This window comes from Schistocerca serialis, chromosome 7 (genome assembly GCF_023864345.2).
Source record: "Schistocerca serialis cubense isolate TAMUIC-IGC-003099 chromosome 7, iqSchSeri2.2, whole genome shotgun sequence".
In the NCBI taxonomy this organism is placed as follows: Eukaryota; Metazoa; Arthropoda; class Insecta; order Orthoptera; family Acrididae; genus Schistocerca; species Schistocerca serialis.
In genome coordinates, this window is record NC_064644.1 from 274,263,717 (window position 1) to 274,281,127 (window position 17,411).

The 17,411-nt window shown below is 42.4% G+C and overlaps 1 protein-coding gene across 2 annotated transcripts in view; it reads left to right on the top strand.

Annotated features, from left to right (window-relative positions):
• The window catches only part of LOC126412649 (ras association domain-containing protein 10-like), a 1,122,590-nt gene that overhangs the window by 723,534 nt on the left and 381,645 nt on the right, over positions 1 to 17,411 (top strand). The gene's annotated exons all lie outside the window — the stretch shown is intronic.

The window sequence follows — 17,411 nt, forward strand, 5'->3', positions numbered from 1 at the left end:
AAACAGGAGCCTCCGCATACAAATCAGAGACTCGCCAACTCATCTACAGTGGAGGTAAAACCTAAAAGAGTCACTTAAGAGTCCATGCCCGTAAACCTTAGATTCTTTAATGAATCTAACTCCCATGTATAAGAAACCTTCAAAAGTCTGATTATAAATGAGTTAATGTATTAAATATTTGACGTCAAGCAAGTAAGCGAGAAAAAATTTAGAATAGGTTTGAAATTATGCTTAAAGGTTTTTGAAAGTCGTTAATTGCTCTCATTATGAAACACTGGCTGCGTATAGTCTGGGTAATCTGCGCTCTATTACAAGCGATAGCTAGTTCTTCACTCATCTAAATGTATATGCCGTTTATCTCCTGAACTATGTGTTGTAGAATAATATCATTTTGCTGGTACATATTGTGGTATATGTGGATACAGTCTACAGACTGCGTCTAGAATGGAATTCGTAGAAAAAGAAATAATAATTTGAATTTTTACTGCGTGAACAGCGAAAACGTAGTAAGCGACAAAATCTTTTTCTGTACACGTGTTCGCCGGCCGAAGTGGCCGTGCGGTTCTGGGCGCTACAGTCTGGAGCCGAGCGACCGCTACGGTCGCAGGTTCGAATCCTGCCTCGGGCATGGATGTGTGTGATGTCCTTAGGTTCGTTAGGTTTAATTAGTTCTAAGTTCTAGGCGACTGATGACCTCAGCAGTTGAGTCGCATAGTGCTCAGAGCCATTTTTTTTTTTTTTTGTGCACGTCTTTAACTCGTACACAGTTGCGAATTCCATCGAGACTATCAGTGTTTTATTCAACTTATTTATTAGTCGGATAAAGTAATAAATTTGCCTTTATTTAAAAACATAACGCTTTATACGATGTACAACGTGAAATCACAGCCCATGAAATATCTTCATATGATCAATTAGCACAGTATCCTTTCATAATCAGTATTTGAAAATGCTTAATTTCGCGGAACGCAATATTATACCGACAGAGACTATCCTGTAAAACTGTATTCTTTTGCCTCAATTCTTTTATTCCTTTTTCTATAATTTTTATTGTCACCACAAGCGCTTATTGTCACTTTTAAAGCTTTGTTTGTTTACACAATTAATACTTTTTTTCCTTTCTTTATTAGTTGGTAATATATTTATCTATTAAATCTCTTCTACTATTCAGTAATTTTTTCTCATTTTTAGACTCAATGCTACGCCCTAAGTCAGCTCTGGAGAAAGGAAGATATAGAATTGGAACAGCACCAGGCTTCAGTTTGCGTTTCGGAAGGAAATTAAACAGTTCACTTTACAGATTCCTTTCATTATACGAGTCAGCAAAATGAATTGAGCATGAAGAAGCTTAAGCAACTAAAACCAGATCGGAACGTTTACAAGAATTTACCCATTTTTTCTCGTTTCATTGTTCTTAGAAGTTATAAGAAACTTAATTTCTAAGTTTTTCGTTGTCTGGAGTAGTCTGTACAACTCGCGGTCACACAGCAAACCGTAATTACTCAATTAAAAAGAAATTCCTTTTTCTCAGAACCCTTCAACACAGGGATAACTTAATTGTCAATCGCAAATGATACTTTTGTATACACAGAAGTCCCAACCCCAGAAAGTTCGCAGCTGGTGGTCCAGTGGTTACTGTCACTGTCTCTACATGGTGAACATCAATAAAACCGACAAACTGCAGGGACGGATTCCTGTAAGGGAATGGAGGAAAAAAGGTCCCATGAACATGTGTCCGGAAATGCATCGTCGCTACGGTAGACGGTGCTGATGAATGACTGTTCGTCGGACCACGTGTCGCGTGTTGCTTGTGTGTTTCAGGTGATAGGTATAACAGCGGTTGTCATGCAGGATACACATAATCGCACTTTGGCTGGCAACTTACCTGGAGCTTGTAGACGGGTTCGTGTCAGTATACTGTAGATCCCCTTCCTCCAAATCTGTTGAACGCAAAGTCCGCCGCCTCCCTGCCCGTTCGTCTGTCTGAATGGAGTCATGATCACAGAAACGCCCGAACAGGGCTTGAAATGTTGTGTGATGTGGTTGGTGTCTGCGAGGGTATACTTGTTTTGTATAGCCGTGCTGTCTCTCGGCTGGTTAGATCTGTTTGGCCGTACACAAACCATCTCGGCTTGTTCCCGGCATGAACATCATTCTGCTGTTTACAGTACGCTGCGTCAGTCACACTGCCTGCAACACACTCAAGGAACACACAGCAGTGTCAGAGGAACTGACATTAGTCAGCGCCATCTACCGTGGCAATGATGTACACTACTGGCCATTAAAATTGCTACACCAAGAAGAAAGGCAGATGAAAAATGGGTATTCATTGGACAAATATATTATACTAGAACTGACATGTGATTACATTTTCACCCAATTTGGGTGCATAGATCCTGAGAAATCAGTACCCAGAACAACCACCTCTGGCCGTAAAAACGGCGTTAATACGCCTGGGCATTGAGTCAAACAGAGCTTGGATGGCGTGTACAGGGACAGCTGCCTATGCAGCTTCAACACGATACCACAGTTCATCAAGAGTAGTGACTGGCGTATTGTGACGAGCCAGTTGCTCGGCCACCATTGACCAGACGTTTTAAATTGGCGAGAGATCTGGAGGATGTGCTGGCCAGGGCAGCATTCGAACATTTTCTGTATCCAGAAAGGCCCGTACAGGACCTGCAACACGCGGTCATGCATTATCCTGCTGAAATGTAGGGTTTCGCAGGGATCGAATGAAGGGTACAGCCACGGGTCGTAACACATCTGAAATGTAACGTCCACTGTTCAAAATGCCGTCAATGCGAACAAGAGCTGACCGAGACGTGTAACCAGTGGCACCCTATACCATCACGCCGGTTGATACGCCAGTATGGCGATGACGAATACACGCTTCCAACGTGCGTTTACCGCGATGTCACCAAACACGGATGAGACCATCATGATGCTGTTAACAGAACCTGGATTCATCCGAAAAAATGACGTTTTGTCATTCGTGCACCCAGGTTCGTCGTTCAGTACACCATCGCAGTCGCTCCTGTCTGTGATGCAGCGTCAAGGGTAACTGCAGCCATGGTCTCCGAGCTGATAATCCATGCTGCTGCAAATGTCGTCGAACTGTTCGTGCAGATGGTTGTCGTCTTTTTTTGCAAACGTCCCCATTTGTTGAGTCGGGGATCGAGACGTGGCTGCACGATCCGTTACAGCAATGCGGATAAGATGCCTGTCATCTCGATTGCTAGTGATAATCATAATCGATTTCCTACCACAGACGCACCATACCTTCTAAGAATGGCGAGAATTTCAGCGAAATACGGGAATATTTGCGGAGAATCGACGCTTCGTGCAAGAATTGGGAGATGATGCACAACATAAAGAAATATAACGAATGACACGTAAATGGGGAGAAAGACTCATTATTTTATTCCATCTGGAAGGAGTGACGTCCGTTAAACAACACTGTATTCACTAAAAAGCGCAATGATAACATGGTAGGTTATGGCAGTGGCGTGCTACTGAGCGGTGTGACGTCGGCGTCGCAGCTTGCTACTGCGCACGCACCATGCGATCCCTACTGTGTACTCTGGTAACCGTAGATGTAACTGTACTGTACGACAGCGAACCAAGCGCGATTATTCTCCGGGTCACCTCGCTACTTCGGCCGCATTCCAATTCCCGAGAGGTCAGTTAAGGCACGGGGGCACCGCGTACTGTAACCAGAAGAGGCTGCGTATTAGACGTGATTTAACTAGGAAGCGAGCGACTGCGTTGGTGAGGGCGCGGCGATCTCGCAGGAGGTAAATTAACGACCCCTTCGATAGCCGACTGCCTTCCTGTTCGTCCCGGCAGCGGGGCGAACGTCTGGCGGGAGGCCTGGCCTTTGAGCCACCGGGCCGCGATCCGTGTCCTTTCCCCCCGCGCTCCCGCAGAAAGGTCACCGTATTCCAACGCTCGCCAGGCGTACAGTTCAAAAACGACGAATAACGAGGCCGTAAGTAATACGCCGCTGTCAGGGTGCGTGCGCCTACATGCGCGCGGCAACGCTCCCGGTAACGAGGGGCGCCTTGCGCAACAGCCAGCGCTGTCCCCCCACTGGCTTGTCCACTGCTGCGCTTCCTCAACCTACTCTACTTATCTCACTCTTTTTCTCCTACACATTCTCACTCATACACCTCTTACTTTCCTCCAACCTCTGACCTTCCCTTGCTACCAGACCTTCCCATTTGTCTCATTCCTTTCATTTTATACATCGGCGATTCTTTTTTTTCTTTAATTTGATTGGTTTTTGGCCTGTTGCCCAACAACACACTCATAGCGTTTCAGGAATGTGATAAAACTTGACAGTGTCGTTGTCGTTGTTGTTGCCCGCATCTCGTGGTCGTGCGGTAGCGTTCTCGCTTCTCACGCCTGGGTTCCCGGGTTCGATTCCCGGCGGGGTCAGGGATTTTCTCTGCCTCGTGGTGGCTGGGTGTTGTGTGCTGTCCTTAGGTTAGTTAGGTTTAAGTAGTACTAAGTTCTAGGGGACTGATGACCATAGATGTTAAGTTCCATAGTGCTCAGACCCATTTGAACCATTTGTCGTTGTTGTTGTTGCTGCTGTTGTTGTGATCGTCATCGTCGTCGTCGCCATCGCGGTGGCTGATGCGGTCTTGAGGCCAAAGACTGGTTTGATGCAACTCTCACTCTAGTCTGAACTGTAAGAACCTCTTCAGCTCTGCGTAACTTATTGTAACATTTGTGAGTAATAGGCCATATGCTGAGACCTATTAAATTCATTAAATTCGAAACATGTTGGCCAAACAAGAGGGTTGTTGAAACTGTAATGTTTTGCAATATGGTATAAACCCAAATGGGCAACGCCTACTGCGCAGTGATCACGAACTGGGCATTGAAGAAAGGTAGACGTGACAAGGTACTTGAAATTGTAGGAGAGAATATCTCTGAAAGGCCCCAACCAAACCGCTGGTGAACTCATATCTGGCAGAGAGAATAGGATTCAAAAGAAAAGGAGCGTCGCGCGCGCACACCTTTCTGTCGAACTTCAAGGAACGAATGAGGCTAAAACGTACAGATACCACAAGCGGCACAGTCTGTTTCCTCGTAGGCTATGGTCCCCCTACCCAGAACACTTCCTTCGGTTTGGTTTCAGCCGAACAATGTGCGCACTTGCGGAGGACTACGAATTCATAAGTCACTTTAGACTGTGACAGACACAGACGCACACGCACACGCACACACACACTTACACACACACACACACACACACACACACACACACACACACATATATATATATATATATATATATATATATATATATATATATGTGTGTGTGTGTGTGTGTGTGTGTGTGTGTGTGTATATATTAAAATTAACGAATTTTGTACAGAAGACAGGAATTTAAGAAGACAGAAAAGAGGTTATGAAATATTGTAACTTTATGACACATTATACATTCGGAAAAATATTCTAAAATAACAAAATTTTTGTAGTTAAGAAGAAGAAATAAAAGATAATGGGAAAGTACATAGATGTGCCCACCACATAGCTATCTTGAATGTGAGAGCTCGACAGATCTTCAAGCTTATATATAAGTTTAATTTTTTGGATGTACGCTTTCGAACGGCAGTAGTCCGCAGTTCATCGACTATTTCGATTAATGGTCGCGTATCGCTTGGTCCGTATAAAATTTATCTTGATCCCGAGACTTTCGTATCCACTCGGTTCCTTAACGCCCCTTATATATATATATATATATATATATATATATATATATATATATATATATATATATATATATATGTATATATATATTTTTTTTTTTTTTTTTTTTTGAACGCTACCTCAAATGTGATAAGCTTGATGATCTGTCGAGCTCTCACATTCAAGATAGCTATGTGGTGGGCACATCTATGACTTTCCTATTATCTTTTATTTCTTCTTCTTAACTACAAGAATTTTGTTATTTTAGAATATTTTTCCGAACGTATAATGTGTCATAAAGTTACAATATTTCATAACCTCTTTTCTGTCTTCTTAAATTCCTGTCTTCTAGGTTAGAAATAAAAAAAGAAATAAACGTGTTTCAGTGTTTCTGGAAATTCAACCCAAAAAGGATTGCAATAGCGAACGAAGACTTTCAAGAAAATATTTCTTTACATCAAAAAATTTTAAGCTAAGTTTATAAATTGGTATTTCACTTCTCGGTTTCTTAGAGGACGAAAGTTGCTATGGAAATATCTTCACAAGAACACAAAAGGCAGATTGTAAGAGTGTTGCAGGATAGTTTGTGCTGAGAAATAATTGTTAAGAAAAAAATTCGATACGTTGCGCGATTTCCAAGTTAATTATCACTGAACTTAGCCAATCAGACGGTTGCGCGTGCAAATCCATGCAGCCCGCCAGAGACTGTGTCACCAAACGTGTTCTTCGATTGTTTTCGGAAAACCGAACAACAGACCGACAGAAATTGGATATGTGACGACGGTAAGGATCGAACTCTAGCCAAAGCCTTAGCAGTCTCGTGCGCTGTCATCCACGATGTGAGAACAACTGATACTGTATCTGGCAGGCCGCTGGAATCTGTGCGCGCAACCGCCTGGTTGGCTACCTTCAACGCTAATTACCTCGGGAACGGCATAACGTATCGAATTTTTTTTTCTTCTAAACAGTTATTTCTCAGCGTAACCTACCCTGCAACACCTTTAGAAGCTTTCCATGTCGTTTCTGACCATCTTGTATAAAGCAATCTTCAGGCCTGACGGCGACAGTTTAATTTTTTGGATGTACGCTTTCGAACGGCAATAGTCCGCAGTTCATCGACTATTTCGATTAATGGTCGCGTATCGCTTGGTCCGTATAAAATTTATCTTGATCCCGAGACTTTCGTATCCACTCGGTTCCTTAACGCCCCTTTAGATTAGAGGTTGTTTCGTCATAAGAGGATTTATTTTTCATTTATTTCTGATTAATTGAGACATACCACGATCAACTTGATACATATTAAAAAAGTATGTTCGTAAAAATATCGAAACACAAAAAATTGCGCAATAAGTTCACGATACAGTATACAGATGGCTATACCATAGTCGAAGAGTATTCACATGCACCGACTGTAGATAATGAAAAATATTAAAATACTATTGTACTCACTGGAAAAACACCAAGTTTAGTACAAGAACAAGCATGTGTGAAACGAAAACTTCTTCTGCTGAGTCGTAGTCCATTTACAGACAATAAGTAATTCAACTGAAAATTTCATTTACTACCGCTTAACGCTGGAAGCTGCATCGCAGGCAGAGTCCTGCGCCATGTACTGTTTCTCCTGGGTGGTCTTGGGTTTTAAGAAAATGTAAACTAAGTTGTTACGATAAATTTTATAAAGAACCGACAAGTTACGCCAAGGAAGAATTACAATGGACATGTTATTCCATGGACTCTTGCGTTCCTATGCATGAACTATCTTTCCTATGGCATTCGCTTATCTTATCTGCTTGGATTCGGACATAAGAGGAATTCTTGTGTAAAGCTCATCTGACTGTACCAGCTAATAATGTAAGTTGTACTTAAAACCAGAAAAATATAACGGTTATTTTGTCAAAAGAATTTGTGTATGCGGTCAGTCGATTTGTAATCTGATACCTGGATTGTCCTAAGTAGATATGGGCCTTAAAAAAGAACTTACATTGTTAGGCGCCATCTTAGAAAATCTTTAACATTTTTCTTTTAGCTCATCTACGGGACGTGTCGTCAGTTAGGACAATTAACTTTCTTGCAGATCCTACGAGCCCGGCGGCCGCTGATAATAATTTAACAATTTTTACTTACACATTTTCTTTGTATAACGAGATAACATCCCAGGCAGGAAAGCTCTGGTCACAGGATTCCAGTTCCATTATAGCATTTCATTTGTAGATGCTACTCTTGTTATCTTGTATTGGGGAATCGAGATGAAACCGCGATGTTAAGTTACGTATTGCAGTAGTTTACATCGAAGAGACTTGTGAAATATTCTCTGTTGCAATAAGCACACGACTTCTCACGAGCCTGGAATAATATCTGTGGTGTTGGGTGAAGAAGGAAACGACAATTAACTATTGACGATTACGTAACTAAACTGAGAACTGAGCTAGTTTATTAATTACTGATCTGTGTCGGGCTAACTTAAAAGATATTGCACTATTAAGAACATTCTTGTGAGTCATTTTCCGTAAAGCGTTTTCAACCGCTACTATTGAGTCATTAAAAATATACGATTACAATGGCAGACTGCCGTATATTTTTTACATACCGCTGTTTTTATATTTTTACATTACAGCCACAATCACAAACTACCACATCAAAGCACAGCGTTATAGAAAGTGAACAGACAGAAAGTTAGATAGATACTCATAAGCAAGATATCAAGCAATCAGTTATGAAGCTTAATGCTGTTTCGTACCTCTGTTAGCGTCTGTAATTGTATATATCTCACTGCATTCTCCGTGCGAAACGTCAGTAGCAGCAGCAGTTCTTTGTTATCCAGCGCCGTTCATTATGAGCACGATGTTACGACAAGATAAAGAGCTGTCCTTGTGTCTTCTGCAGTTGAGTAAGCACCAAGGCTTTTGCTGACCACTGAAGGTGAGGTGTAACGCACTTTCGCAGGGGGGCAAATGGGTCCCTATTAGAATAGCAGCTGCGTTTTATATGTGCCATTGATTCTCGTTTGTCTGAAACATATTGTGAGGTAAGCGTGTTGGCATGCTCGCGAGCTCGTGTTTGGACGTGTGTGAGTGTGTGTGTGTGTGTGTGTGTGTGTAATTAGTGACAACACTTTTAAGCCCCATAATAACTTCCACTTCTGGCGCCTCTATTCTCAGGACAGCAACAGCGTGCTCTAAGTGGATGAATACGGTTTCTCCTGTCACTTTGATATCCAGCATTTTTTTTAAATCACTGTTTTTCGTACAAATGAAATAAATCCAACAAGCAGCATAATTTCAACCATGGATTTAATATGCTTTCTGCAGCTCCTGTGAAGTCTGCTTAGGAGTAGAGAGGTACTGACAGATATCCACCATCTGATCAAAACTCCGGACACCCGTATATAATGCCGACTTAACCAGTAGATGCCACGAGAGTTGGACCCACTAGTATAAAAGGAGGCTGGTAGCATTGTGTTGTCTGTAGAGGAGCAGTAACAGCGGAGTGGACTAGTCATTGGATATCATTTGAGCAACAAATCCATCACAGAAATTTCAATCCCAAGTCGACGGTAGGTGATGTGATCGTGAAGTGGTAACTCGAAGGAACAACCACAGATGCACAAGACCAGGCAGACCTCATGTACTGAGGGACAGACACTGTAAAAAAAAAAAACCACGTGAAATCAGCAGCCCTGCCAGCAGGCCAGGTAGCACAATGAGTCAGCATGCAGAGTCAGAAAGGATGGGGAACTATGGTCAAGCAGCTCCTCATAAGCCACACATATGTGCAGTCGGTACAAAACGATGCTCCACATGGTATAAGAGAATGATTGGAAACGAGTGATTTGAAGTACCATTCTGTGCTCAATGCCAGGGTTTGGGTTTCGGGAATGCCTAAATAACGTTTCTTTCCATCATGCGCAGTGTGTCAGCAGTGAAGTACAGGGATAGTTTTCGTGGTTAGATGGTTCAAATGGTTCAAATTGCTCTGAGCACTATGGGACTTAACATCTCTGGTCATCAGTCCCCTAGAACTTAGAACTACTTAAACCTAACCAACCTAAGGACATGACACACATCCATGCCCGAGGCAGGATTCGAACCTGCGACCGTAGCAGTCGCGCGGTTACGGACTGAGCGCCTAGAACCGCGAGACCACCGCGGCCGGCCGTGGTTAGATCACGGTTCCCTTATTGAGCTTAAGAAAACGCTAAATGTACCCCACCATGAGGCAGCATCTGTGAGGTAATCGTTTGTGGACTATAAGATTCCTAAAAAGGACTAGTCTGCCCAGAGTATCGGTCAGGACCTAGTGGAACATCTTTGGGGTGAGCCAGAATTTCAACTTTGCTCCACAATCCAGCGTCCAACATCGGTACCTTTTCCGGGTTTCAGTCCTTGAACAATGAGCTGGCATTTCTCCACAGACATTCAGACACCTCATTGAAAGTGTCCCCCAAAGAGTTCAAGTTGTTACAGAGGTCTCAATTCGTTGGACGCTGATGGCTGGCAGCCAGGGTGGTGCATCCTCTGTATTCGTACTATAAGAATATTTCATTATTTTAGCGTCCTCCATGATATTATCCACTCCACAGCTGTATGTTCAGCGTATATGCCTCCCATGCTGAGATCGCAGGTTCGATTCCTGGTACTTTTCTTTGGAGGAAAGATTGGAATGGAATACGCTTACTCTCGTGATGCCAACTGAAGATCTACTTGAATAAAAAGTTAAAATTTCGTTTTTGTGGGGATCCACAGCCTCTAAATACTTAATACAAGAATAGATGGTCTGTAATAGGCTGTAGTGTAGACAATTTTCACCTAAATATAGCAATTAGCTAATTTCGACAATTTGTGATTTTCAAGCACATGTGTAGTATTACGTATTACATGCAAAAATAGAAAATTAATTTCACAATACGTAAGAAGTATGTGTTAGGATGGAATATGACATTTACTTTCTGCGTGTAGTGAAAAATTGTTAGACAATTACGACATGTAATACATAGTATTAAACAAGTGCTTTAAAATAACAAGTCATCAAAATTAGCTAATCGCATGATTTAAATAAAATCTTGTAAGTTACAGCCTACTACAGACCACATTTTCGTTAATTGATTGAGAAGTAGAGGCTCCTATGTCTGCAAATCTGACAACAGTGGGGATAGCCGTGTGCTCCACAATATCTGTCCGTACCATATCCAAATGATGCCAGTGGCTGAGGATGACGTGGTAATCTCTCAGTCTTGATTGGCCAGTCTGTGACGATAAGTAGGATAGAGCTATGGATTCTGGAATAGAATATCTTATCATCCCAGATGTCAGGTTCCACGTCTGGTGTCAGGTTACACTTTTGGTCGACTTATATTCTAGGTCACTCCCACTCCTTCCCAATCCCCTGAGGAACCACTGATAATTGATCAAGATCATCCAGGGGAGACCCCTCACAAGCTTTGGGCAATTGTGTTCCCATTGGCTAAGAGAGATAGGGATGGGTTTCCTACCATTTTTATATTATGTGACCACTATCATACAATTGCCGAAAGCTTGTGAGGAGTTCCCGTGGCTAGCCTTCATCAGTTCCTATTGGTTCCCTGGAAGAGGGTGTGTGAGTGAATGGGGGTGACTTTGAATATAGTTCAGTGAAATGTGTATCATGACACCAGATGTGCAACCTGGCACCGAAACCTGCAGTGCTATCCCACTGCCAGAGTAGTGGACCTGTCAGTTGCTTTGCTTTCACTCCCTGATCTTCTCACATTAGAGAGGACGACAGTTAAACCCGTGTCCAGCCATCCTGATTTACATCTCTGTGACCCTACCTAAATCGCTTCAGACAAATGCTGGGATGGTGCCTTTGAAAGGGCATGACCGACTTCCTTCTCCATCTTTCTCTCATCCAATGGGACCAATGACCTAGCTGTTTGATTCCCTCTCCCCAAATCAACCAACCAGCCACCTTGATCTTGAACATCACCAACTCTCTCTGCTTGGCAAGTATGCAAGTTTCGTCGGATTTTAATTTCTTTTTCAGACTTCCATATATTCGACCACTGCCGATTCGTTGTGCTGCCCAATCGTATGTGGCCTCGGGCTATCGCATTCTTGTCAATATTGGCAATCTGATTAGTAGGCCTACTTGTGCAATCCACTTTGTACATGTGCAATTTCTGGAAATTCTATTTTATTTTCGGTGGATCTTAACACATCCTGCTGTAGAAGACGGGCTCGACACCAACCTAGCGAAGATGTTTATGTATTCTACCACTGACACTCTTCTCTCAATGTACGCACATTGCTGACTGCAGTTCATGTGTCCATTCGTGGCGCCTGGTGTCAGTTCGGTGCTACATCCTCAGGTGATATATTGTGAGAATTATTTCAGCCACTGCATAATAGTGGTCAGCGGGCAGATGAGATGTTCCGTGCTGGGTACTGTTGGAGGTGACAGCTATTTCCAATGAAACGCACTTGCATACCCAGAAAACTGGGATGTAAACTGAGTCACCCTATGCATTAACAACTACACGTGAAGTTTGGAAACTGGGGGTGGGGAGATACTTGCAGAATTGAAGCTGAGAGGGCGGGTCGTAAATTCTTCGCGGATAGCTGAAGAGCATTGCTCGTGGGATGCGAGGTTCCAGTTTTGAGTCCCGGTCCCACCTAAAGTTTTACTGGGCATGATATTATTGGAGGTGTCTTTGCCTTGCTCCTACTTTCGAACTAACTCATCCAGCCATTATAGGGAGACTTATATTTTGACATCGACTTTACTAGGCAGATACTGTTGGAGGTGGTATGACTTTGCCTTCCTACTACTTTCGAACTGATTCATCCTGTGTCTTCAGATCGAGTTCGAAACACAATAGAAATCTGGTATTTTTCACACTAACGAATCATTGCCAGAGATTAAAGAAGTGATATGTGACAGAAATAGTACAGAAAATCCCCGGACGTGTGGGAGGTAGTCTGATACTTACTTCCTTACCAACCGAAACACAATTCTCTATAATAGTGAACTGAACGTCTAAACGCTATGCTGCACTTTGTTTGTGTGTGTGTGTGTGTGTGTGTGTGTGTGTGTGTGTGTGTGTGTGTGGGTGGGTGTGATGTAATTATTCATGAAATTAATCAGATACTGCATGGCGGAAGTATAGAGGTCTATATGATGATGATATACAGGACATCAGCAAACGCAAAAATGACACAATGAAGAAAGGCCAATAACGTATACACCAAAACAGAAACGATGTGTAAGACATGAATCAGCAGTAACGAGATAAAAACTTCTCACCATGGTTCATTAGCATCGCTGTCTCTGCTAGACTTCTATATTTCTCCCTGTCGTACGTTAATGACTTTAATTTCTTGTTTTAGTTAACAGTAGTCGCTCAATAAGCGTTTATTAAATCTGACATGCTGCGTAATTCATACGGATTTCCTTTTCTGTAGCGGACATTACCCTCAATCATGAACTGTAATCACGTAATTTCTTACAGTGCTATACACATCGCGCTGGTGAGTTATGATAAGTCACTTCTATAGTATGAAAGACATTTTAAGCATGACGTGGCTGAAACTGGACCGTAATCTAGAGAGGAATTAATACATGGTCTATACATGTTATTGCAAAACATTTCTGTCCGTCCTTCAGGCTCGTAGCACTTCACGTATTTGGTTTGACGGAACAGGTGAAGAAAGAACGACGATGAACAATACGTTACTTCGACTTTACAATTTCACTCATGTCTCTGTGTAATAAATATCCAGTAAACCGGTCGAAAACTACGCTGCACTCAACTGGATATTACAGCTTTATTTGTCATCATTGGGTTGGCGTGGCTTCCCTCCAAGTATATCCCAGCTCTCTTCTTCCTGTCCAAGAGCGAGCTAGAATCTCCTCTCTCTTTCTCTTCATTTTCATTTTTTATGGTATCATAGACATTTTTTCATTATTTCACTAATAACTATCATTATTACTTCTTGCTCTTGGACCAGTTAATTATTTACCTAGAATTGATTCGCCTGGTAATACTGTCGTACATGTTTTGCATACAATTGTTCTTTTTTAATATAAAAGCTGTTTTATGAAAAATGTACTTCTACAATGTTAACATGTTTATAATAATTATTACTATTACATCATCATTCTTACTACTGTCAGTATTATCTGGGGATCTCATTTGAACTGTGCGCGCTTTCGATATGTAATAAAAAACGCAGCTTAGCCTCTTTGCCTGTAGCAAAGCAATGGCCTACTTAGCATCCCGTCAGAGGGCACGCACTAGAGGTCTGTCGTGTAGCCTTAACACGGCCCAGGATCGGCTCGGTCTCGGCTGTTGCCGGCCGGTAACAGGATGATAAACATCCAACGGCAGCGCCTGGCGACTGTGTGGGTCCCGGAAGCTGTAAGCAACTGCCAGCATTGAATAGCACTTTGAGTTAATGTTTGAACTGTCAGACTCTAAGTTTACGTGCCTGATAAACACGACGTTCTAATCCGATGGAAGCAGACCCTGCTATTACGGATGCTTTTCGCTATCTGCGGAAATGGCATGCAAAGTGGGATGGCTGCCGAATATGGACTCGCCTTGTGAGCATCCTAATGTGTATTCTTAAATCTTGTTTCGCTTCACGCTTATTTCTGTTTATTGCCTTTGTGCTCTGTCGATAATTATGAATATTATGAGTTATGTCTGTAAAATCGTACTGAGCATAAACGCAAGTTCAATTTCCCTGTCTGTCTCAAACTATATTTATGCACTTTTAAATGAGTTCTGAAAAGCTATGTACAGTGCTGAGGGTTTCCTTCTGTTTATGTTAAAAATAGCCTGTTTATGCGTATTATTTGGGCTGGCTTGGGTATCCAGACGTAAATAAATTAATGTTAGTTGAAGCCAGCTAGGCGTTGTATCTTAAACTTTACTTGCACACCTTTTATAGTTGCTCATTTCTTTTACAGTGTTCACCCCTGCCTACACGATTTACTTTCGAATAATCATTTCTTGGTGTCATAGCACATAAAGAACGTTCCTTTAAATTTCATGATCCTAGGATCAGTGATTTACGATAGGTGTAGATTTGTGAAATTCTGGGCGCATTGAGACCCCCGGAAAAACACTGAATAAAAAGTTTTGAAAAATACTTTTTCAGTTGACATCTACACCACACAACGAATGTTTCTCCCAAATATCATGTTGGTAGTAATAATAATTCATAGTTAGCGTCGAAATGTCAAAAAATTTTGAATATCTAATTAAGCTCTTTAGGGTTATAAGAAGAAAAGGGGGCGTCTGTGCCACACAGTTTCAGGTCTCTAGGAGCAATCATTGCATTATACAAAATCTTTATGGAGCATACGATGAACAATAAACTTCCCCAACAAATTTAGTATTTCTAGACTGGGCGTGAACACAGCAAAAAATTCTTTGTCCTCTTCCTTTCATAGCGTTAAGAGTTGGTCTTCGAGAAAAAAAAATCATTTCTAAGAGGGCGTTTACGCCGCACGTTATTTCGTGTTTCCAGGACCAGCGGTCAAGGCTGCGCGTTGTTAAGTCAATCGGTCAATTTCTATAATAGTGGCATTTCTGAGGCCACCTACTGTGGATGCACTGGAGACTTGCCACGGATCTCCCTTAAAGGTCACAATGCGCCTACATTAAGCATGTAACAGCAACGGTAGCATTCCGTCCCTGTTTATTGGTTGCCACACGCACCTTCTATCATTTTTTAATACACTGTCCATCGCCGGCACTAATAAACTTATGTTCCACCGACTAACGTATGGAACATAAGACAGTCTATATTACATTGTCCTGCATAACTTAAGGACGAACTAGAAATAAGTCACATAACATATTAACTACTAGGGAGAAATGAATGAAAGTGCGGGAGCATGTTTGCCAGAGATCTCCCAGTCGTGAGACTCGGCATAAGGTCAGCGTGACTGTAGCGCCAAATGGGGCTGACCCCACAACACGAGGAGTCTGAAGGAACGAGAAAACATTGCTTGTGTCAATCAGCGAACAGTTGCGCTGCACTGTGGTCGTGTTCTTCATTACAACATGGACGAGAGAGAACATATCGATAACTCAAAACGGGGAATAATCATGGGTAAGCTGGAAAAAGGATGGAGTGTGACGAGTGTAGTCCAGGACTTTGGTATTACTCACAGCATTGCTTGCCTTGCATGCCGAGCGTTCCGAAACACAGGCACTGCTGCCCGAAGTAAAGGAGGTGATGGACCACTGTCAATTACAGCAGCAGGTGACCGCTACATTGTACTACGTGCATGAAGGGACCCACGCTAAACAGCGGATGCAATTGCGACCATATTTAACATGACTGCGAGGCACGCAACCTTACTCTCCGCAGTGGCACGGCGACTGCTTGGGGGGGGGGGGGGGGGGGGAGAAACTGACACCAGCGCATCGGTGGCAAGTTTGCAATTGTGCCAAAAGCATAGCGACCAGACCATCGAGCAGTGGGGTCGCGTGATCTTCTCAAATGAGAGCAGATTCAGTCTGAGTAGTGATTCTGCTTATGGCGGGAGGTCGGGACGCGTGATGCTCCCAGGCCCATTATTGAACTTGCTCGTTTTGGTGTTCCAGGTGTTGGGGTGTGGGATGTATAATGTTGAATGAGCGTACTGACTTCCAAATCTCCAAACTTTTGAACACGGTATACACCCCGGACAATGTTATTGTGACTCTGTACGCCTTTTCCATGTAAGCATTTTTTGGTGTGCTTTTGGCCCTTAATTCATTTTTATGCATGACATTGCGTAGCTAGAGGTGCTCTTGTAACGCGTGGATGTCCAGCGAATGGACTGGCATACCCGTTTCCCGAGGATGCAGTGGGAATGCATTTACATCTCTTGGACGAATGTTATGAAAATAAACACTCAAAACCGACGTTTCACGTAAGTCACATGCAACGAAAATCTGTAACGCAACCATCTGTGTGTGGCGTGTTTATAATTATGTTTTATTTATATTTTATGACAATTTATCTGTAAAAACACACCAAATGTCATAAAGAAAGCGTGTAAACCGTCAGAGGATGAATCACAACGATTCGAAACCGGTAACGGTTTCCTTTGAATAAAGGAACTGAAAGTAAATTTGTGGCTGGTTGCTGTCCTAACACCATCAAAATTAGTTTATTATTTGCATAATTACATAGTCACCTGTAGGCCAGATTACAATCCAAATATTACAGTGAAAGGACACCTTGTAACATCTGCATATTTTTGTAATTTCAAAACTACGTTTGCAGATTTTTATACATTAGAAAATATTGGTTCAAATGGCTCTGAGCACTATGGGACTTAACACCTGTGGTCATCAGTCCCCTAGAACTTAGAACTACTTAAACCTAACTAACCTAAGGACATCACACACATCCATGCCCGAGGCAGGATTCGAACCTGCGACCGTAGCGATCTCGCGGTTCCAGACTGACACGCCTAGAACCGCACGGCCACACCGGCCGGCAGAGAAAATATAGTCATACAGTAATTTATTGTACATCGGCTTGTGGAAATTGCACCAAGTTGTGAAGCATCTTCTACACAGGCGCACTTGTGTAAGTGAACGCAGTGAGAGTAATTTTTACCTTCTCTTGCAATATCTATTTTACAGTAATTTAAAAAAATGGTTTTTCGGAATCTTTTACCGATACGTAACAGGAATCATGCTGTAATAAAAATTCATAAATAATTTT